The 25,948-nt window shown below is 33.2% G+C and overlaps 1 protein-coding gene across 1 annotated transcript in view; it reads right to left on the minus strand.

The window, feature by feature from the left end:
* SEMA3A (semaphorin 3A) overlaps positions 1-25,948 on the minus strand; it is a 469,586-nt gene that overhangs the window by 402,075 nt on the left and 41,563 nt on the right. Inside the window, exon 2 of the mRNA XM_047695665.1 lies at positions 12,817-12,850. The gene's annotated coding sequence lies outside the window, so the exon portion shown is untranslated. The remainder of the gene's footprint in view (positions 1-12,816; positions 12,851-25,948) is intronic.

Consider the following 25,948-nt stretch of genomic DNA (forward strand, 5'->3'; position numbering starts at 1 on the left):
AACATCTGTGGAAATCTCTGGGCCTCCAAACTACTGTCAAGGGGAAGAAGGATGCTAACACAGTTCCTCCAGGAGGAACAGCTTCCCCAACATTCAATTCAGATGTGGATGGAACGGAAAACAGAAAAAATATTTCCTCTCTCAGTAACAGATCTAAAGATTTTGGAACAGAAATGACGACAGAGTGATTGGCTAATCAGGAAGCTCATTTCACTGCCAGGATAGGATTTCCTGCCTTTACTGTCCAATAGGGTGAGATATATGATATCAACAGCAACTGATGTGTATTTCCAATTGTTCACATTTAATAATTTTTTTAAAGGAATCTTTATGTCCAACATAAGGCTCGAACTCACAACCCCAAGGTCAAGACTCCCAAGCTCTGCTGACTGAGCCAGCTTGGCAACCCCCAATTGTTCACATTTAAAATGAAAAATAAAGTTATCATAGTTCTTCTCCACAGCTTTCTATGGCATGTGTTAAAGGCAAATGCCTTCTGGGTTAACTCAGTCTCCAGATCATGAGTAGTCACGTCTAACCTGTCAGAGTAATGCATATCACTTAGGTATTATAGAAAAAGAACGATATGAGATAAATGGATGAAACTTTGGGGTGGTTTCCTTTGTGAGGGAGGTGAATATCTTCCACATAAAATGGGTATGGACATTGAATGGCCATTGGTGGAATTATGATACTATTAGTTTGCATCTCACCTTCCATCCCCAACTTCCTCCCCCTTGTCAACTCCCAAAAGATTCTCTTTCTTCTAGTCTTTCTCAAAGCTAGAAATAGTCTTGTGGCCCATGTCTGACTAAAGCAACCTAAATTTAATTTTACTGGGGTCTTGTTTGAAAGACAATTTGCTGAAAATAAATAGGTATAAGAAAACAACTGGCTGGTATCTTCTTGCCCTTTGTTTCTGTCTTGCAAGTGTGATTCCTTGAGCTACAGAAACCATCTGTAGCCAAGACACACAATAATTAGGACAAATAATCAACATACTAAGAATCAGATAACAGTTTCATTTGTAGTATTATTAACATGCTGGATGATCCATGAAACATGAAATCTACCTGTAGGCATCTTTTTAAATAAACAAATGACCTTATATTGTGTAGACAATGTTGATATATTTTTTTAAATTCCTCATAGTTTTTTTTTGTTGTTGTTGTTCCTTATGGTTAAAAACATTTTTAACTGATTTAAGTACCGAGAGATTATTAACTCAGTGTTACCCATATATACACAGTCACACAATTTGGGAAATCAGAAGTTTCTAGACTGTCATGTTAAGAAAGATTTTTATATGGAACCAACAGGTCACAGCACTCTGTGCATTTATTTGCTAATCTTTAATGAATAGTTCAGGTAAAAATGGTATGTTATTTCTGTGGTATAATTCATAGGATCCCAGTTTCCTATAGAATTCATGACTTCATGAATATGTTACATCAACATTAATTTGTCTTTTGCATCTGTTCTAACAAAGGGCTCAGAATCAGTATGAAAGCTGACAGGTGACTGAAACAATAAATCAAAATTTAAAAACTAAAACCTATACTTTTAATATATAGAAAAGCAACATTCACATTTAATAAAAGAAGGCATATGTGATCAGAGTTTGGAAATAGCACAAATAGAATTTTTATTGGCAATAATTAGCAGACAAAACATAAATAGATTTCTCAATGAAAACAAATTAAAGCTATATAAAATGTAACAAGTATCTTTTAAAATGTCTTTTGATGATAAAATAAATGTAAAAACCTATAGAGGCTCAAAAATAATAAAAGTGGAACCCTAGGACCTAGATGCACTTAAACACCAATTTTTAACCTTAGCAATGATGCACCAAATCCAGGGGATTTTAAGTGTCCATTTTGATGGCTGTTCAGGGTACACAAGATACCAGAAGCAGCCTTGGGTATGTCTTAAAGTAAAGTAAATGGTGGGAGATTGTTCTAGAGACCTACGTTCCTGAGAGATGGCACCTGGAATAAACCCGCAGCAAAAGGGATAGTAAATAAACTTCCGCATGTCCCTGGTGTTGGGTGATGGGGAAAAATGTTCTTTAAGGATTCATAACCATAACCTGGTCTTCATGTAGATCTTCTCCTCAACTTTACACAATTTATTTGGTGGGGAGAACCCCTAAGCAACTGACTGAGGTAAATGAAAACCCTATACTAAAGAATCTTTTTTTTTTTTTAAAGATTTTATTTATTTATCTGACAGAGAGAGATCACAAGCAGGCAGAGAGGCAGGCAGAGAGAGGAGGAAGCAAGATCCCCGCTGAGCAGAGAGCCCGATGCGGGGCTCGATGCGGGGCTCGATCCCAGGACCCTGAGATCATGACCTGAGCCGAAGGCAGTGGCTTAACCCACTGAGCCACCCAGGTGCCCCGAAAACCCTATACTAAAGAATCTTAACTTCAATTCAGAACTCAGAGATGCAGATAAAAACCAAGGGGAGAAACGTACCACAAGTGAAACTAGCACAAGATAGTTGCAGAGATAACATGTATCTGATGTGTAAGACAGAAATTTAAACAACCATATTTTATAAATTTCAGGGAAAAAAATGTAAGTGTGAAAATTTGAATGAGGCTCAAGAGATTTTATAATATCTGTGGAGATTTAAAAAAGAATCTAATCAAAGTTTTAGAAATGAAGAAAGTAAAAGTGAAAAATTCAGTGCATCTGGGGGGAAGGAAGAACTGGGAAATAAAACTAAAGAAAATATTTATGAAGCAGTCAGAGAGGAGTTAAAATACCAACCACTACTATGATACATAGAAGGGTGAACTGAAGAAGGCTGATATATGTCTAATTGAAATTCCAGAGTAAAAAGAAAAAAAAGTAAAAGGCAATATTTGAAAAGAAAGATTAATATAATCATGAATTTTTAGATATAACTATGAAGTTATAAATATAAATCTATAAATGAAAGAGATCTAACTTTATTCTGGAAGAGTAAGAAATTACAAACAGGGTTAATGAAAAAAAATTATGAAAAAGTTATAGCAATATAAGGTATAGTAGTTCTAGACTAGTAATTATAATCATATAAAATAGTAATAGAACCTCAAGGACAAAAAAAAATTAGAAATGGCAAGAGAGAAAAGATATACCCTTTGCAAAAGAATAGTAATAGATTGGCATCTCAACAGCAACAATGGAAGTTGGAGGCACTGTAATAATATTTTCAGTATTGAAGGAAAATCACTGTTTAACTTAAAATTCTATGCCTAGAACTTCAAGAAGCAGGTGAAAAAAAATTGTATTCAAGAGAACAAAATGTGAAGAAATTAACCTATCAACTAACTCTCATTAAGCAAACTTCCAAAGGCTAAAATATATATAGCTGGAAAGCATACCTGGTTGAAGGTCTGACATGTAAGAAGAAATCATAAAAAAATAATAAAGGTTTCATTTCTCTCTTTTCTTTCTGAATATTCTTTATTTTATTTTCTTTCCTTAGAGAGGTTATCTGGGACCCATGCTTTAATCCTCTGTTTCCTTATCAAGGCATTATTTACTTCATCAGGTATGAAATAAGGTCAAAATTCTTAGCAGGGTACTAATACTTAATAAATAAGAGGCATGTGTTAATTTTTTGATCGTGTCTTCATTGATGATTTTGCTGATGCCTTTATATTATTGTCTGACATAAGGTAATAAAAGGTGTAGGATTTCATGTTCTGTGTCCAGTTAGTTATATAAATGACAATATGACATATATATTCTTTTGCAAAACAAACAAACAAACAAAAACCAGAAAAGTATGGCTATTGTTTGAGATTTCAAAATCTGGATTTACATTTCCACGTTTGTAATGAAACTTTTTAAAGGCATACTAAAACACCAGGCCAGAAACTTAAAATGATACACAGTCGCAGCATTCCTAGATGCTTATAATATCGAATGATAATCTATTTTATCTTTTTACTTCAGTTATTTAGTTCCCATTAAATGTGTGATACAGAGAAAAATGAAGTGTGTGAAAAGTATCAGTCAACTGCTCAATAAACATTTATTGTTTCTTTTGCATTGAAACTTCTAGCATTTTTCTGAAATTACTCTGTAGTTTTGCCAGAGTACTCTCCGTGAATTTCTTTCCTTTTAATTGCATACGTACCATGGGCACAGCGTGCCTCTGACACACAACGTGGCGTTGTGGAGAGGAGTCAGACAAAACTCTCTAGGTGATTGACTTTGAGAAAGTCCTTATGGAGTTTTGTTTCCTTATATGTAAATCTACATATTGGAATGATGGGCTGTCTCTGGTAGAGTGGCATTTAGCCCATGAGGTTTTGTGATAATTAAGTGAGATAAATCATGCAAAGCTTATGAAACTGGGTATGACATACAGTAAACAAAACGATTGTTTCCTCTTTGCATTTTTGCATGCCAGGCACTGTGCTAGCTGACTCATGTCTTATTCAATTTACTTTTTCAAGTGACTTGGTCAGTTATTTGAAAAGTAAAAATGAGCAAACTAACAAACAACCAAAAGATGTGTTGACTGCAAATTCATTTTCAATTCCTGTCTCTCAACTTCCAAACATGTTTAATCCAGCTACTTCCTCACTTTCCTATCTCTCCGGTCTTCTAAGGCTTTCATCCCATACCTCCTTGTTGAAAGTAATAATAGCTACCATTTCTTATGTGCCTGCCATATCCCAGAACCTATAGCAAGAACTTTATGCTGTTTCATTTGACATAAATAAATCTGGTAACTTTTTCTCACTTTTCGTCCTGATTAATATCACTGTGGCCTATGACATTTCTGACTACTCACTTCTTGGAAAAGTGTTTTCTCTCATTTTCAGAGGTACCACACATTTCACATACATCACCTCCCTTCTCAGTTTCTTACTTTAAAATCATAGTTGCGTGACAGTCCAATGAACTGTTTTACTTCTGCATCCCTCTAAATTCTGCTGTCCTCGGCCTGCCACACTACACAAATCCCGATGGCACCTTTCATATCAGACCATTTAGTGTTACGTCCTTGGCATTTTTACAACTGTGCAAATGTTTTTATTTTTCTTAAAGATTCATTTACTTATTTTCAGAGAGAGAGAGAGAGTACACAAGAAGGAGGGAAAAAGAGAAAGGGAGAGAGAATCTCAAGCAGACTTTCTGCTGAGCCCGGAGCCTGACACTCAATAGACCTCACGACCCTGAGATAGCCATCTGAGAAGAAACCGAGAGGCAGACACTTAACCAGCTGCACCACCCAAGCACCCCAGGTCCAGATATTTTTAAATCAAAACTTAAGGGGATAGTAATTTTGGCATTATTAACATTCAACTTGGCATTTACTTGAAATTCATGGTCAGAAGATTGTTCTCCTCCTTGGAACTCATTTAATTACCCATGGATAGAAAACAATCTATTGTTTAAATTCTTCTTGAATTAAAAAGAAAAAAATATATATATTTGTGTGTGCTTGATTTAACTGTTTCCAAATGAGATGAAGGTAAATGTGTTTTCTGAATTAGTGACATTCTTGGACCAAATAAGTTAGGTGAGAAAAATTATAAAATGGAATACAATTGGTGGAAAGAGAGATCTTTGAAGCAAATTAATTTAGAGAGAAACTACTATAATTATGCAAGAATTTTATTTCTTGGGGCACCTGAGAGGCTCAGTGGGTTAAATCCTATGCCTTTGGCTCAGGTCATGATCCCAGGGTCCTGGGATGGAGCCCTATATCAGGATCTCTGCTCAGCGGGGAGCCTGCTTCCCCATACCCCTGCCTGCCTCTGCCTACTTGTGGTCTCTGTCTGTCAAATAAATAAATAATCTTAAAAAAAAAAAAAAAGAATTTTATTTCTCAGAGAATCATGCACTTGGTCCCAGTTTCTTTGGTTATGAGGTATAAAATACAAGAGTTTTAGTATCATTAAAGAAATATGAATATTATACTTTTCTCTCAAAAATTTTTCATTTTTTTAATGTTTGGAAAGAGTAATACGGATCGCATTAGGGAGTAGCATTAATTATATAATAAATTCATTTTAAAGACAATTTTCCCACTGGGAAAGCCAAAATAAATGAATAATTATTTCTTTAGGCTTTTTACAAGAATCAAGAACAACATAACTAATGTTATCTCTTTTGTATTATATGATCAATTGTTTGCTTTTTAAAGGAAAACACAAATTCACCTGAATCATTATATTTTTATATCCTAATATATATGCATATTATACATTATATATGTGTGTGTGTGTGTGTGTATACCTATAACTATATGCACTGTATTTTTTCTTTATAAGCAGTTGTTGTGGTTCTTCATCAGACGGCATTTTTCTTTTATAATTTTCAAGATAAAAGGCATTCTTTTAATGTCAACCAGTGCCTATATGGTAATGAATTATACTGTTAAGCAAGCAACCTGGATTTAATTCCCAGCCCAGATTGCATACTCCCCAGGCTACTTTGTTCAACACCTGTAAAGAAGAAAATAACTAATGCTACATGAAAGCACCAATTTTAGTTTTAAGGAGGGGTGCTAGTTTCCAATAAAGGAATAAAGTGTTATTTTGCTTTGTTTTCTGCTGGAAATGCAGTAGTTGTGGCTTTCAGCAGGAGATATAAAGCTACCCTACAAAGGGTTCCCTTCCCAGTGTATCCACCGCTTTGTGTACTAGCACATGTTTTTCTCATAAAGGGAAGAAAAATGCAGGTATTACAGTTTCTAATTATATGTTTCTACAAACTGAATTAACACGGAAATGGCAAATTGCTTGGGGGAGCATTTAACCCCATGCCTTTAAAGCATTCAAAAGTATTTGTTTCTTCACACTTGGTCTCTTAAAAGCCATTTGACTATTTTCCCAGGATATCTGCACCTAAAAAAATAGCTTTATATTGACACAGTGGCAACTATTAGATGGAATTTCTCCTAGCTTTTCTTGAGGGGGTATAACTTTTCATGGGTCCCAGATCTTAAGATTGAAGAGAAGGTTATGGATTTGCAGTAAGTCAGTGTATGAAAAAATGTTTGTATGCTTGTGCATTTATGTGTCTGTGTATAAGTGTGTGTTAAGAAGAAAAAGCTAACCGTATCTCAGAAACATCAACGGAGGTGTAGAGACAGACTTTTTCCCTATGCAATATTTGATCTCTGGAATAGGGGAAAATGGTAGGGTCTACTTGTTTTGTTTTGTTTTTTATAATATTATAGGGTGATTGTGGTTATGGACTTCTATTTTAACAATTAAACATGCTTAAGGGATAAAGTAGAAAGCACAGTTACTGGAGCATAAACTTGAGTGGGATGTAATCAGACATCTTATCGTCAGAAGTAATTTGTCTTGCAGGGATACTAGAATGCTAGTTCTCCCTTGCTCCCTAATTACTATGAATCATTGACTCTGTGTTCTGTTATTTCCATTATGGTGTTTCCAAAGTACAGCCAAACTGGTCTTTTATATTAAACCCATTTTAAAAAATAGACTCCTAACATAACAGTACTTCTTAATATTAAGGTGTATATATGATGATATATTCTTGATTCCACTGTTACAACAAAACAGGTGGAAAAAGTGAATGAGCTCAAATTTATTAAACTTTTATATTTTAAAAAGATACGTATATTTTATATTTTATATATAAATATATATTTTTTATATTTTATCTTTATCTTTTTATATTTTAAAAGATACGTAAAAATTTCATTGAAAAATCCTGTTTTTTCCTATAGATATTGAGAAATTTTCTGATTTTTTTTCTCTTATGCAAACAAGAAAGAGCTGGATTAAGAAAGACAGTGTTTTAGATTCAGATTTGTTTTCTTTCTTTCAACAAAAGGTCATGGATCACCTGTAAATGGGATCTTGATGGATTCAGTAAAATCTGTGAAATTGAATCCTAGCGATAGAATAGATTCTATAAAATAGGCACCTTGTATCTCTCTCCTTATTTCTCCATTCTCTTGTAGTTCTTCCCTAATTCAAATATGTGCTTATTTTTAAAATGCATGATTTCTATAAAGTTCAGCAACATTTCTCACTTTCTTTCTTAAGAAACCCACTGTGACTGTTCTTAAACTTTGAACTCCTAGATGGTATTTTTGACCATTCAAAACGTATGCCTCGATAAGGCTACAGAGCAAAGTAATGGCTTGAAAAGCCTATTGATGAAAGGTTGGTGGGGAGGCAGTGCAAACCACATACATGGATCATGCAAGAGGCTACAGGAGGTCACAGGTTTTCAAGGAGTAAGGATCAAGCAGGGTCAGATTGGTTACAGCCAATTGCACAACCACATTCTTCTCCATTCATCCCCAGCTGAATCCCTAATTATGACCTACACAATCAATGCCAAAGCACTAAAGAATACGACTGTATTGTTCCATGGTGAGTGCTTAGGAGAAAAGCTGGAATTTGATACTTAGTCACAGTTTGCAAACAATGTGGTTGAACCACCTGAGGGGTCACATTTTTACATTCTGAGGCAATTTATTAGTAATGGTACCTGTCAGTCAGAAATCCCCCCAAAGCTCTTTCATTACTAGACATGACTTTGATATAGAAATGGTTCAAAGTAAGAGGCAAATAAAACAAGAGCAAGATCATTTACGAAGAAATATCAGCATATTCCCTTTATCCTTTCCTGATGAACAATCTTTGTAGTTGTGCTCTAAGTGGAGTAAAGATTAGACCGGATGAGTTATTTTAAAAGCAAGTCTTTTTATTTGTCTATGAAGGATTTTTAAAGTTCCTAAACTGTTTCCATGACTTCTTCCATTTTAATTCAAAGTATAAGCAGAAGCAAAACCTATGGTTGAGATACCTTCGCAATGACACTTTCTTAGGCCATAGTGCTCCACAGAAATGGTTCAAAGTTTAAGGAAACTTGTTTAAATTTAAAAAGTGTTCCACATAAAGATGTCAAACAGCCTTCTCCCAACACACACACACACACACACACACACACACACACACACACACACGCAATGCCCTTACATTTTCAGTGCACAAAGCAAACTTCCATTTCTGATTGTTGAACACTTTTTTTTAAGACAAATATAAAGAATTAATAAAAAATTGCTTTTCTAACCTCCAAAGGAAACACCATCTTTTACAAACATGAAATATTTTAATAATTCTCATTTAATTTTCTATACATGCTCCTGAAATCATTACTCTTTTTTAAAAAGATTTATTTATTTGAGAGAGAGTACATGAGGGAAGAGAGAGAAGGAGAAAGAGAATCTTAAGCAGATTCCTTGCTGAGCATGGAGCTCCACACGGGACTCGATCTCATGACCCTGAGATCATGAACTGAGCAGAAATCAAGAGTTGGATGCTTAAACAACTGAGCCACCCAGGTGCTCCTGAAATCATTACTCTTATATTTCTTTCTCACTGTTACTGACTTCCATTTAGGAACTTAATTTTTATACCTGCCACCATATATATAGAATGTTGCCATTGCCACATCTTCTCTAGATGAAATTTTTAAGAATGAAATTCTTCTCTAAAGATTTTATGTGGGCCATTAAAAAAAAAAATGAACCAAGGATTTAAGGTAAGAAACCAAAAACATTGTAGAAAAAAAGATTTGAAAGCAGCCTAGATTTTATTCCATCTATTCCATTGTTTTATATTAGTTAAAATTAAACATACAAAATCACTTGATGGGTAGGACACTGTAATGCAGTAAAAATAACTAGCATTTAAAAATCATTGTTACATGCTAGTAAATATGATCTATGCTTTACAGGTAATATCCTAATTCTCAAAAGAGTCCTACGAAGTAGGTATTATTATTCCAATTATAGCAGATGGGGACAATTAGGCTTAAGGTCACACACACCGTTTCATTATAAACTCTTGGTAAATTTATCAAATGATATTTTATTGAACCTTATAATCATATATATGGCTTAGCCCCTTCATTATTAGCCCATATATATTTTTTTAAATGGGTTAATAATCAAGTGTTCATCATTCTTTGAAATTTGAAAGATATGCACATGTATAAGAATATCTGTACATTTATCTCTTGATTCCAATCCTGAGCTCCTTTAACCACTTCTACGCTTTAAGATAAAATAATTCATTCTGCAAATACCAGTGTAATAATTGGTCTAAGCAAGAACCATTAAAACCTGCTAAGTTATTGGCTAAAATATTATTGTGGAATAGGATCTTTATATAGTGCCAAAATAACACCCACAGATAGCTTGATAAGTATGTGGAATAAAAGGTAACTTTATAATGGAAAAATCCCATTAACCAAGTTACTAGTTATCAACCAGAGTACCAAGTGAAATCCTGGAAATCATTTTAACCACATGACTAAACTTAACATTCCCACCAAAAAAGGGCCATTGCTGTTATATAAGTTTCATATAATAGCAAATACACAATATCACCTACAGTATTCTTGTCATAATTGTTCAACCTGATTTTAATCATGACTAAACGTTCAGATAAATCTTTTGGGTGGAACACTCTAGAACATAAGTAGCCTGCATACTTAAAAGAAAAAAAAGGTCAATATCACCAAACAAAAAAAAGGGTGAAATGGGGGGACTATTCTTCCACATTAAAGGAAACTAGAGGGACATGTAAAATAATTATAATACAGGATACTTAACCAAATCTTGGATCAAAATAATCAAACCAATAAAGAACTATAAAGAATACTCTTTGGGGAAATTTGAATAAGGACTTATGTTAGAGAAGATTACTATTAAAGTATAATTTTCAAGAAGTTAAAAATGTGACACAAATATAAAATAAATATGTATGTCAAAGATTTTATCTAGGTTATCAGTTAGTGAGGAATCAGTAAGCTCTTAAAGCTAAACCACAGATTATATGATGAACTAAGTCATTAATAGGCAAATTAATGAAAGATTATTAAGATTACATTGCTGGGTTAGATATAAGATGATGGCAATACAGTATAGGTGTCATGGTTATCTTTTTCAATAGACAGAAATCATATGCATCTGTACAGACAAAAATCTCTAAGTTAACCACTTCTATTTTATAAAGCACAGAAGGTATAAAATAGTTGATAGAAAATTTACCATGTCGTACTACTGAGCGTACCAAAGGAAACTCAGTAATCTCTTTTGTCTGTTAACGAGTTTCAGATCTTTTTTTTTTTTTTGACATTGTAAAATCAAAATCAAAGTTCTTGGGTGTGATAAAAAATTGCTATTTAAGTAGGAAAATATCCTACCTTTGAGAATAACCATGCTGATATATTTTGGGATTGTGTTTCATAATGTCTACAATTACTTAAAAACCATTCAGAGAAAAATATTGCTTGGCAATGGCAGAAAGCTAATGTGGCAAAACGGTTGATACCCGATAAATCTAGTTGATATGCTATATAGGTGCTAATTCTGATTATTTTCAAACTTCTCTGTAGGTTGGAATTTTAAAAAATAAATGTTTGCCAACATGAAGAATGACATTTTTGGCTTGTTTTGGCATTTTTCTTATTTAAAATTTAAGATGAGATCAGTTTTCTAGTCATTGAAGACAGTATAATTTCGAGCATAGGCTCTCAAGTTCTCAAGTGAGAGGGTTTTTTTTTAGCAGGTTTTAAATATCAAAATTGCTTGTAAATCAAAATTACAAGCTGGGTATCATTAGACAATATAAATATATACTATGCTCACTTTTCTCACCTCTATGATAGGGATGTAGCATCCAAATTACCTAGCACATTTTTAATACGCAATAAATGCTATCTAATTTAATTTCATATTCTATATTTTATACCTTATGTCTTTAGTAATTATAGCAGTGGTCTCCATTTGGTTAATTAAACTCCTAGGATTTCTTTAAAGCATAATGTGGTCCTAATTCCACAAGACCTCAAAAGTACATCCATGTAATCTAGACTTGTTTGCACTGATTTACGAAAATCTTTGATATCTTTTGTAACTGGCAAGATATTTGTGAACTCTTTTTGTTGGTGGTTACCCTTTGCCAATCAGCATTTCTAAAAGGAAGTTATAGTCACATGCATTTACTCTGTAAATGTGAAGATTTGAAGTTGAAAAAAAATCTGTCAAACATGGAACTTTGGGTTTAAAATAAGACAGGAGCTATCTCAATTAGACTAATAACCTTCTGTTAGATACGAGATTGGAAAAATTATAGAAACTCGAGATTCAGAAAAATGCAATGTTCTCAAGTTTTTATTTCTTTCCCCTTTTCTTTGAAAATGGACAGGTATGATTTAAAACAATATTTGGAAAGATGGCTTCAGAGTAAAGACAAACGTTTCACAGGGGAACATGAAGCAGAGGCTGTTCATCTATTTTTAATCCACATGGAGCCACAGCTCTAATATAACATACTAATTAGAAGAATGATTCTGTTCCAAGGAGAAATAAAATTCAGTTCCTGGCTTTTTCATTAAGGATCCCATGGTACCTGCAATTTTTAAGGCACAATCCTTTGAAAAACCCTAATTTGTTTGATTACTGTAACTGGCTAAAGTACTTTCAAATTTAGGCTCTGTACTAAATTTCTTTTAAATTTAGCTGTTTTATAAATAGATATTTAATTCTGGCTCAGAGAAACTCCACTCCCACCATGAATAAAAAGTGTTTTACTTACTTTGTGATTTAGTAGTTCTCTGCTTTATTGCAGATAAATAGTTCAAACATGTTTTAGATGCTCTGCACTCATTTCAAGACTCACTACAAACTATAAATTTATTACAAATATAGATAGCTAAAATGTTGTTTGGTCAAGAATTCATAAGGTAATGAAAAACTTTTGGAATTTTATATTGATGAATATTACTGGATAAAATGTTTACTTACCTGACAGAAGACAGGAATATTCCCTTGAAATTTCCTAAAAAAATAAAGAGATACAGATGGGTTATAAATTTATTTCCTTCCATCAAAAATTCTATGACTAGTTTATGTTTCCATTACAAATTTTTTTTATTTCAACTATAAACTTACTATCATAATAATTTCTGTTCAAAAATTTTAATTGTATAGTAATTTAACTTAATACCCAGAAAACATTTTTATTGCTTACATTTGAACAATTTCAATTATAATAAGTTACTAATTTAAAAAATAGCACAGTTTTTCGATTTTTCATTCTATATTGGTATTAATAATCACTTATTCCCATGCATCAACTTAGATGTGAGGAATACTACTTACTTCAAATTAGTTTATGGGTACAAACATTGTAGTAGTTATTGAAATTTTGACTTGTAACTCTACTTTTTATTTTTCTGATTTAAAAGATAAATGCATAAAATAATTATAAATCTATTATTGGGGATATATAAATTTATAGTTTAGGATATCAACATAAAAGGAAGAAGAAGCAGAACCATACAGAAGCAGAGTTTTGTATGCTAATTTGGTATCAGTGAAAATTATACTGTTCTAAACTTAGGATATTAATTGTAATCTCTAAGGTATGCAGAAAAATACAGCTCTAAAGAGAATTCAAACCCAGTCAGTCTAAATCCCAGCCTGTGCTCTTAACCATGTTATGCTACCTGTCATTGTAAAAAGGGATTTGAATGATACACTCATTCATTGAGAAAAGTTGTGTATTGTCCATCTAATGAAAACTATTTTAACAAATTCTAGTATTACACTGCTGAATAAAATATTAAACCTGTTTTCCAGTAGATTATAGTAATCATTGTAACATTTCAATTCATTATAATATAATACACACATTTGTAAAAAAACAAAAAAACTCTTTCCAGTAAGTTCAGCATGAAAGGAGCCATATCTGGTCTCAGTGCAATAAGAATTCTATGGAAAGACTCAAGGGTATTGGACTTGGAGATTAATTTGTCACTATGTAGACTCTGACATGTCCTCAACCACACTTCCTATCCCTCTTCCTCCACAGCCACCTTGACTTCTTTGCTGTTCCTTGAAAACTCCAAGCACATTTCTGTTTGAAGCCTTTGTATTTGCTATTATTTCAGCATAAATACATTCCCTGAACGTGACCTTAAGTCTTCCTACCTCATGGAGGTCACTTTGCCAAAGAGTGGTTCTTTAGTCACATTGTAAAAAAAAAAAAAAATTACATTCCTCCCCAGAGATTTCCTACTTCAATTTCTTTCTTAAACCTTTACTTCCTGTAATAGCAGTTTAAATATCTGCATATCTATCTATCTTTCTAACCATCCAACTATCATCCATTTATGTTCAATGTCTCTGTTCCACAAAGTATTTTTTGATTGATCTGGTCAATGGACCTCAACCAATATTATATAATTTTTATTATATGTAAGAAATGAGTAAATAAACCTAACAGTGCACTAATTATGTAGTTCTAAGATTAAGACAAATTTAAATATTCAATCAGCTATTCTACCTTTTTGTAAAGCACATTTTTGTTCGTGTGTATTCTTTTCAACAATTCAAAAGAAGAAAATTTTCACAACACTACTGTTCTCCTCTCCAAATGTAACTCATGAAATCAGTTACAAATTGAATTTTTAAAGTTCCTAATGAGCTCCAACACTACTTCCCTCCTTGACTGTTAGTAGAGAGAAGCTTAACACATTATACTCATTGTATTAGCTTTTGATATTTAAGCCTTCTAGAACTAATCAACCATTTCAGATAAATCCCGCTAAATACTTCTAAATACTTTAAAATAATTAAAAGGATATTCTGACATACGTATGACCTAAACAACATAATTAACTAAGTAACATACTTTCCAAGCAAGGAGACATTTTTTTATAAGAACTATGGAACTCCTATATAATGCTAACAGAACAGATAATAAATTTTTCTAGACAAACATGATTGTTTAATACTAAAGATAGCAAAAAAAAATACTAAAGATAGCTAAAATTTCTTAGAATAGAAAAATGGACATTCCATTTGTCCTTAAAAAGATATAAACGTGATCAGTTTAGGTATGTGTTTTCAAACTAGGTAGATTATAATTATTCAGTCAGATTGATGTAAAAAAATAAGGAATTCTAACCTTTCCCATGTAAACAAGTAATCTGGCCCTGTATTTGATGATTTATTAAACAAACAGGGTTCATGAGATGGATATATGAGAAACGGATTGGCTGAGAGGGCCAGATATTGGAAAATGGTGCAGGTTCACGATAGAAGTCATTTGTCTCAAAGACTTTCATATATTCTTCCATACCCACACATACACAGAAGAGGGTGAGAGTGTGTGTGTACTTGCATGCGAGTGTGTTTTACTGTGTTTGAGTCAACATTTAGTTTTGGCAAAGAAACAAACGACTAAGTTGTATAATATTTTCAAGATCTTTATGCTATATAAAGCTTTATAAGCCTTAAATATTTCAAATATGATTCACTATCATTATCCCAGAGTCAAATGAAATAATAGAATTTAACATTAATAGCACAAGGCACAACTATTTGGAGACATAATTTCACTTAACAATCTAGCTGCTCTAAATATTTTACACAAAGGACAGCCCTAATTAGAGAACATTTTGGGAAAATAGATGTTTTTTAATGATTTCAAGTTTGTATGTGGAGGAAAAATAAGTGTATTTAAACTTGCCTTTTCTGCCATGACCACATGAGAGGAAATCTAGTTTCCATAATTATGACTCACTGACACCTGAGTCATCAAATGATGTTTTATGTCCTGTTTAATGTTCTTGGAATCTTATGAGTCTGTCTTTTAAAGGTTTTCTTCTTTGAACTAAGATGTCATATTTTGCCAAGTTCAAAATCCAACTAGTGTTTATAAAGCTTACACTCATTTACAGCCAGAAATCATTGAATTTGAATGAAATTCAATGAAGAAGCATTTTGTTTTTATTTACTTTGGCTAATGGGTAGAAGAAATGAAGGATGTTTCAAAGCAGAGCTTGAATGGCAAGGCTACCTAAATTTAATGGTAGAAACATAATAAAACCAGCCTAAAAATTTAATCTACAATAGAGATAATAGATGAAGCCAGCGTCTGTAATTATTAACAGAAGGGAATGTGGTAAAACTCAATTTCAGCAGCATTCATTGGTATAAAGATTCAAGGACTTGAGTATTCTGCCTTCAAAGGGCTTCCAGTTGAGCAGGAAAGAAATATACAAAAGCAGACACTTATAATACATCATAATAAGTACACTGATAGAACTACTTGCAGAATAACATAGAAGAGAAAGTGATGGCCTCTCCCTGGAGAAGTCAGAGCAGATTATACAAGATGAGATATAGTTATAATTGCACACTGAACAGTCAATAGTTTTCCAAGTAGACAAAGGAGTCAGATTCCTAGATGCCGTGTAAGTAAGTTCAAACAAAGCTTAATAATGATGGGAGACATTCAACATTTTAACATAGAAGTGACAAGATACGTGTTTTAGTCAATGTGACAAAATGTGATTTAACGTGATTTAATCATAAATGTGATTTAATCAATCAGAGTGTAAATTGTTTTAGAATGCTTCTCTAATGCAAATGGGGCAAAAATTAATAATTCCTATTGTGACTGAGCTTAAACCATAGTGTTTCCTTTATCTACTTATCCTATGTTCTTTTGAGGGGCTAAATATTCAATTGTTTATATGTGGAAACAATGGAAAAATTACTTATTCTGCAAGAGTAATTGTTTATTTATCTAAAGTCTTTTCATTTGTCTTCCCCAAACAGTTTTAAACTATCATTTATGTTGGGTTAAGTACCAGTAATTCAATTCCATGACAGGAACACAGACAAAGCAGAATCCCTGTGACTGTCACCTAAATAGCTTCTCAGTTCTATGTGCTTTTATTTATCATCCTTCAGAATAAAAGATCACAAGAAGTTTTACAATAGGGTATCTGGATGGTTGAGGTGATTCCCAAAGGGACCAAACAAAGAGTGATATATGGTAAATCAAAGGAAAGTAAGCTTTAGTGGCCAATCTTTCCTGGAAGACCAGCTCTGCAATAAAAAAGAGATAACAGGATGAACTAAAGTAGACAAAAATGGTAGGTGGGATTTTGTATCATTTGAGCTAGTAATTACATTTTATTGCTAGTATTCAAAGTAACTCTCTACTTTGGCCATTCTCCTTTGCATGTTTCTTTCAAGTTTGTAGTCTATTACTTAAATTGATATTGTAACAAAGATACTCTTATGTAATATGCTTCTAAGATGAGATACTCTTTTTCCTTTTCATTTTAGTAGAATATATTTCACTTAAAAGCTTTACAAATCAAATTTCAAAATTAATCTGATGCTTTTATAGCATTTTCTATTTTTAGCTCTGATTTATTTTAATAAAAGAGGAAAGCTGCTGTAAAGTAAAGCATTAAAGAAAAGTTTTTTTTCTTTACAATGGCTATTACATTATGATACACAAGAACAAAGTATTTGAGATAGACAACATTTTCAAAGAGGGGATGCCAATCCAAAGGTATCTTGAAATGTACAGTAATCAGAATGATAGAATAAAAACAAATAGAACATCATAGGAGTGTAATACATGAATCTACCAAAGTATTTACTCAGTGTTTACTCAGTATTTAATCAGGAGTTCTCAGTTTCTAGTTTCCAAAATTAATTTCTCTATAATTATACACCAGTCTACTATTGGTGTTTCCTCAGGCCAAGTGACATTAACCGCTCCCCTACTAACCTTAGCTGATTTTTAAAAAGCTAATTTTAAGAAATTAAAGGAAATAAACGTTGATGCCTACATAGATGAATAATGGAAGAAAGTCTTTGTGAATCAAGCAATCCATCCTGAAAAGGGCTGGAAAAAGTATGTAAGCATGATGTATTTTCAGAGACTTCCAAAGACCACAGACCATGGAGAATTCTTTGTTAATCAAAAGGAGGTTAAGGGCTATTCTTCCAGCAGTCAACAAATATGTATTGACTTCTGTCTATTTTGGACATAAAACAGGAAGACATACTGTACTCAAGAATTTAATTGTGTATTAAATATAACTTTATGTATGTGTCTATGTGTATAAAACAAAATAAAAAATAGAATAAGATGGCCCTGCAACATTATATGTTGGTTCAAACAATTCAATTGGTTTTTTCCACAACTTCAAGGCATCATACTAATGTGTTAGGATGGCATCCACAGAAAACAAGGCCTATAATTATAGTGGGTGTGGCATAGTAATTATGGTTGTCATGCAGTTAAAATTCCATTGGTTCATGGAGCTGTAATGGGTCAAATAACTTTTCTCTAAGCAAGATGTTGGGACTAACTTGAAGCGTGAGATACTTCATTATGTATATCATCACAGATGGCCAGAAAACCATCGGAAAGTCGTGCTTTTCAAACTGGTAATTGTATAGAAAGAGCATTTCTCCCCTCATCTGAATAAGGACAGGGAATATATTCCCTGAATATAGCTTTTGTGTGGTAGGTAATAAGATGGCATCTACCACAGAGAAACAGCCAAATGATTGAGAGATCACAGTATGTCAGCAAGGTAATGACTAATACTTTAGGTTTCTCAGGCCTTGAAGACCCATATTCTGTATATTGTAGCGAAAGATTTTGTTAAAACTTCCTTTTTATTTCAACTCAATACAGATTTCATTGGAGTTCCTTTATTATTATAGTTTATTCTTTCTAAGTGTGTAATAAAGCAATGTTCTGAAAGTATCAATATGTGTCAGCTGTACAGAATAAAGTAAAGGAAAGGGGGTGTTTCCAGAAACTGTTGTATCAGAGGGACCTGAGCAGAATGATGCAGTGGTAACAATATAAAAGAGCTTCAGTGAGAAGGTGAACACTAAGAAGGCAGAGAGAACCTACTAGTTCACTGGTGGTTTTCCTTGTGTAGTCCCTATGAAAAAGCTTATTTAAAAGAGGGTGAAAAAATGTTTATTTTTAACAGAGGTGAAAAAACTAATTCTTTAGAGCCAGAGAATTAAATAATTTCTATATTCAATGACTTCTCTGCTGGATCTAGCACTAACTTAGAATAAGGAGTATTAACCACCTGTACCAGTCCCAGGTTGTTGTGGTTTAAAGACCTAAAAATAAGACAATAACAAATGGCTTTTCTCTTTCCTGTTTGTAGTTCCTAGAACGTAAGTCAGAAATTAGAGAAGGAGAATGCACACGTAACCTTTCCCTCTACCTTCCCCTCTTCTGTTCTAAACCCACGGACAATTCTCAGTGAAAAGGATATAGAAAGTACAGCGGAGCATGGAAGGGCCAGGGGAAGTGACAGTTCATGTGCCCACTTGAATACATTTTACCTTACTTTCATGCCTGCCTTAACTCTTGAGTATATTTTAAGAAGTAAAACTATTTTGTTATTTTAGATAACTGACTACAGCACTGGTTTTATTTACAGTGTTTCTACTGAGCATAAGCAAGGCAGCAATCCTGATTATTTTATTTTGACAGAACAAATATGTGTGCTATGAAGATTTCTGGATCATGTCTGATATTAAAACAGAGCCATGAAAATAGATACTTCAGATGAGACTTTTCAAACAGTGACTGCCGAAGGTTAGCCACCCACAAAGAAGATTTAGATTAAAGCTATAAAAAGCTTGGTTGTGGAATTACTAACTGTTGGCAAGTGGAAAAGGAATCAAATCTATAAACACACAAAAAAAGGGGCAAAATGACAGTGCATGTGAAGACTTCTGACAATGTTAACAATGCTCTAAGTATCATAAAATACAAAGAAAAAAAAAAGCAAATGGAATTTATACTGGATTACTGAGCCAAGAGTACTTTTACCTTTAGACACTGAAAATTTAAAAATAAGTACTTCTAGGTAAGAAAAATGCAATTAGTAAATTCATGATGCAGGAGACAAAATCAATGCATTTATTTATATATTCAAATATTTATGAGTACCTACCATGTGCTAGACACCACTTGGTAAAGGAATAAAGAAGTAAACAAATATTCTTAATAATTACATTTGGAGCAGAGGAGGGAAAGAAATAAGTAAAAGTGTATTTTGTTAAAAAGTAATACACACCCACGGGTCAAAGATGATTTAGCACATTGTATTTTTCTAACATAGCTACAGTTTCTCTCACCTGGCATTCTCTTCTTAAAATGTAAGAAGAGATGTAAATTGCCACTCCTTCTGTAATCAAAATGACTTCTATTCTCCCATCCTTGAATCTTGGCAGGCTTGTGAGGATGCTGGAGTAACATCATGTGTCATTTAAGGCTAGGTGATTAAGTGTGGTATAGCTGCTACCTGGTGTTCTTGGGACACTTGCCTTTGGAGTCCTGAGCTACCAGTAAGCAGAAGGAATGTCTTGAGGTCATGATAACACAAGCAATTCTAAACTAACTCAGGTGGAGAAACCATACAAGGTTTCTTAAGCTCTGAAACTACAGAAAGAAAAGGAGGGGGGAGGGTCTGACTAACTTCCAGTAGCTTCAGCATTCCACTGTGCTAACTTCAGACATCACTGACTGCATAAAAAATGCGACCCAGAACAGCCCAGCAAAACACTTCCCAAACTCCTGATCCAGACAATCAAGATATCAATATATCAAGATATGTGGAATATAGTTAAAGCAGAGCTTTGAATGATATTTATAGATACAAAGAAAGGAGAGAAATCACTTTCCTAAGTGAAATCACTTTTCCTAAGCTGACATCTTAGGATGGTAGAAAAAGAGGAGTAAGTTATAACCAAATTAACTAGAAGAAAGAAAATAACTAAAATAAGAGGAAAAATCAGTGAAGTGAAAATGACAAATCAACATCTAAAGTTAATAAAATTAACAAACTAATGAAGTTAAACTGTTAAACCTCTAGCTAGACTGGTCAAGAAAAAAGGGAGAAAAATCACAAATTATGAATGACAGGACTGAAAGAAAAGGCATTGTTATAAATCATACAGATATTAAAAGGTTATAAGGTGATTTATTGAACATCATTAGGTTAATATTTATGAAAACTTAGATGAAATAGGTGAATTTCTTATAAAGCATAACTTACCAAAACTGACAGAAGAAGAAATGGAAAATTTTCAATAGTCTTATCTAAATAAGGTAATTGAATCCATTATAAAATTCCTCCCACAAAGAAAACTCAAGACTCAGATAAGCCAGAAAATTTTTCAAATATCGAAGGAAGAAATAATAACTATCTTATACAAATACTTTCATAAATAAGGGACAAACCATAGTCAAATTCATTTCAGGAGAGCAGTATACCTGATAATAAAACCTCACAAAGACAGAATGAAATAATACTTCTTCTAGACAGATTTTGCGAGTCTAGAAAACATTCTTTAAAAAGTCATTAGCAAATCTAATGTAGCAACATATAAAAAAGATCAGTGCAAACTGACCAACTGTCTTATGTAAAACTGTTCAACATAAAAAAAAAATTGGTGTGAATCACCACATTAATAGAATAAAAGAAGAAAATTTTACGATCATCTCAATTGAGACTGAAGAACTTGATAAAATAGAACTCTTACTATCAGTCAAAACTTTCAACATATTATGGTGAGAAGCAATATTTCTTAATCTTAAAAAAACCATCTCTAAGAATCCTATAACTAATATCAAAATAGTTTTGAAGCATTAAACATTTATCCTCTACAATTAGGAAAACAAGAAAAAGATGTCTAACCATTCCACATCTATTCAACATCATCATCATCAACTATTATCATCACAACCACTCACCATCAACATTATACTTGAACTTTTAGCCAAAGAAAAAGGAAAAAAATAAAAAATAAAAAAGCAGTAATAAAACATTTATCGAAAACATGATGTGTAAGTAGAAAACTCAATGGAAGCTACCAAAATAACCAAGTAGACTTCTACATAAAGTTAGCATAGTTATAGATTCAAGCTTCTTATACAGCTAACAACTCAAATTGTTTTTATTAAAAAAAATGTTTTTTAAATCACAATGACACCAATGAGTATTTAGCCATTAAGTAAAGTTGTCAAGACTTCTTCACTAAAATACGAACTACTTCGATGCCTGGGTGGCTAGTCAGTTAAGCTGCTGCCTTTGGCTCGGGTCATGATCCCAGGGTCCTGGGATCAAGTCCCACATCCAGCTCCTTGCTCAATTGGGAGCCTGCTTCTCTCTCTGCCTTTGCCTGCCACTCTGCCTGCTTGTTCTCTCTCTCTCTCTCTCTCTGACAAACAAACAAATAAATAAAATCTTAAAAAAAAATACCTACTACTGAAAAGATTAAAGAAAACCTAAATAAACTGAGTATATGATATTATTAAAATATTCATTCTCATCAAACTGAGCTATAGATTCAATGCAAATTCAATCAAGATCTCAGCAAAATTTTTGAGGAAATCAGCAAGCTATTTGTAAAATTTATATAGAAAGGCAGAGCTAACTGGAATCTAAAAAAAGAGGAATTTTTGAAGTACTTAAACCATCTGATTTAAAGACATACTTAAATCTGTGTTCAACAAGACAGTATGATAATGGTATAAAGATTTACATCTGTGTCAATGGAATAGACAAGAGAGCCCTAGAATAAGGCTCACATGTATATGTCCAATTGACTGTCAACCAAGGCACCAGGAAAGTTCAGTGGGAAAAGTCTGTTTAATGAATTATGCTAGAACAAGTAGGTATTTATATGAAAATAAAATTTAAAAAAAGAACCATGACCTTAACTCCCAGTTGATAAATCAATTCAAGATCCAACATAAAACTAAATATAAGCTATAGCCATAAAATTAAATATGAAAATACAGAGAGATACAGTTGCAAATTTGAGAGAGGCAAATATTTTTAGATAGAACACAAATACATCAACCATAAGATAAAGGCTGAATTTGATTAAAATTAGAAAATTCTGTTCATCAGAAATATCATATAAAAATAAGGGGAAAGGAGGTCATACAATGGGAGGAATATATTACAATACAAATATCTGATAAAATATTCTTATCTCATATATATCACATATGATATATTCTTATCATATATATCTATTATATATATACAATATATGTTTTATATGTATATAAACTCTTAAGGGATAAACTAAAGACAATGACGTGAAGAACCACTTCATAAAAGAAATGCATATTTGAAGTGGCATTTAACATTGTAAGTCACAGGGAAATGCAGATTGAAACCAAAATGAGATACTGCTATACATCTGCCAAAAAGCTAAAATTTAAAAGGCTGACCATATCAAATAGTGATAAGGATATGAAACAAACAAAAGTAACATGATACTAATGAAGATGCAAAATGGTATATACACTTCAGAAAAGCATTTGCTTTCAGAAAAGCAAAATGGTATATACACTTCAGGGGCGCCTGGGTGGCTCAGTGGGTTGAGCCTCTGCCTTTGGCTCTGGTCGTGATCTCAGAGTCCTGGAATAGAGTCCCACATCGGGATCTCTGCTCAGCGGGGAGCCTGCTTCCCCTTCTCTCTCTGCCTGCCTCTCTGCCTACTTGTGATCTCTCTCTCTGTCAAATAAATAAATAAAATCTAAAAAAAAAAAGAAAAAAAGCAAAAAGAAAAGCGTTTGGGTATTTCTTAAGAAGATAAACATGCATTTACTCTATGACTCAGCAATTTCATTCTTGGATACTGGTGCAAGAGTAAGGAAAGCATATGTCTACCAAAAGGCTTGCATAACAATGTTCATAGCCATCTTATTCATGATTGCCCTATACTGGAAATAATCCATTACTATCAAAAGCAGAATTGGGACGCCTGGGTGGCTCAGTTGGTTAAGCAGCTGCCTTTGGCTCAGGTCATGATCCCAGCGTCCTGGGATCGAGTCCCACATCGGGCTCCTTGCTCATCAGGGAGCCTGCTTCTCCCTCTTCCTCTGCCTGCCATTCTGTCTGCCTGTGCTTGCTCTTTCTCCCTCTCTCTCTCTGACAAATAAATAAAATCTTTAAAAAAAAAAAAAAAAAGCAGAATGAATAGAAATAACCATAGTATATTCATAAAATAGAATGTCACAAAAGAAAAAATAAAGAACTGCATAAATGAATGAACGAATGAATAAATAAATAAATGCAGATTCACTACAGCCTGTAAAAATCTCAAAAACATAATGAGAGGAAAAGACAAGATATAAAAGAAAAGTATTGTATCATTCCATTTATGTAACACCCAAGACCTAATAGATCGACTGTATAGTAATTAAAAATCAAAACATAGATCCCTCTGTGAGAGTGATGAGGTGGGGAAAATTAACAGGAGGCTGAGTGGACCTTCTGGATTCCATAGGATGATGGAAATGTGCAGAATATTTTTAAAAACAATTACACATGCAAACCCAAGTGCCAAGATCATCAAAATTCACTGAACTGAACACTTAATATCTGTGCTGTCTGGGGTTTTAAAATTATATATTTTGATACAAAAGACAGGTTAAAGCAAAGGATTGGAAAATATATACCATACAAATATTAAGCATAAGGGGGATGGAATGGCTAGATCAATATCGGGCAAAAATTTCAAGAAAAGCAATATTACCAAAGAGGAATACTTTATGATTATAAAAACTAAAAAGAAGACTTAACAGTCGTAAGTATATATGCACCTAAAAATAACATTTCAAAATATATTAAGAAAAAACTAGCAGAACTATACCCATAAATTGGAAAAAAATACTTAACACAACAGGAACAAATATATGCAATAACATGAATGAATCTCAAATGTATTACTGGAATCAAAATGATACATGCTTTATGATTCTATTGATTCTATTATTATTATATTAATCTTTATGGTTTTAGGACATTCAGAAAAGACAAAATCATAATGACAGAAAATAGATCAGTGGTTGCCAGGGACTAAGAGTAGAGAAAGGGTTTGGCTACAAAGAGGCATGGGAGAATTTGGTGGAATGGCTAAAATTAAAAACCAAACCAAACCAAACCAAACCAAAAAACCCAGAAATAACCAATTTTATTTTGTAAGGTTTTATTTATTTATTTATTTGAGAGAGAGAGAGAGCACAAGCAAGGAGAGTGGCAGAGGGAGAAGGAAAAACAGACTCCCCACTAAGCAGGGAGCCTGATGCAGGACTCAATCCTAGGGCCCTGGGATCATGAACTGAGCCCAAGGCAGACGCTTAACTGACTAAGCCACCCAGGTGCCCCAAGAAATAACAAATTTTAGTGAGGATGTGGAAAGAAAGGAACCCTCCTGCTCTGTTGGTAGGAATGTAAATGGGTCCACATATTGTGAAAAACAGTAAAAATGTTCCTCAAAAAATTAAAAGTAGCATGATCCAGTAATCCCACCACTGGGTATTAAGAAATAAAAAATATGGATTTGGAAAGATAGTGCATTATGATATTTGCTGAAGCATTATTTACAACAGTTAAGATATAGAAGCAATACAAGTTTCCATCAGTAGGTAAAAGGACAAAGAAAATGTAATCTACACATATATACACACCCCAGAATATTACTCAGACAGAAAAAGGGATGAGATTGTGCCATTTGGGACAACATGGATGAACCTAGAGGGTATTATGCCAAGTGAATCAGTCAGACTGAGAAAGACAAGTACTACATTACTTCATTCATATATGGAACCTAAAAAACAAAACGCATGAATAAACAAAAAGCAGAATCTGATCTATAAATGCAGAGAATAGCTGATGGTTGCCAGAGAGGTGGGGAATGGGGTGATGGGCAAAATGGGTGAATGGGAATGGGAGGGAGAGTCTTCCTGTCACGGAACGAATAAGTCAGGGAATAAAAGGTATAGCACAGGAAACAGACTAGTCAATGATATTGAAATAGGGTTGTAAGGTGACAAAAAGTTACCTACATTGTGACAAGCATAGCATAATATACAAAGAAGTTAAGTCACTATGTTACACATCTGAAACTAATGTAATATTTTGTGTCAGTTATACTGGAATAAAACAAAAAAGACTTGGAGAGCTGTACACTAATCAAAACTATATGGAGAAGTGAATTCTGAGTAATATAGTGCCCACGTTGACCAAGTTGACAACAAAATTATCTATCACACCACGTA

Source organism: Lutra lutra, chromosome 11 (assembly GCF_902655055.1).
Source record: "Lutra lutra chromosome 11, mLutLut1.2, whole genome shotgun sequence".
In the NCBI taxonomy this organism is placed as follows: Eukaryota; Metazoa; Chordata; class Mammalia; order Carnivora; family Mustelidae; genus Lutra; species Lutra lutra.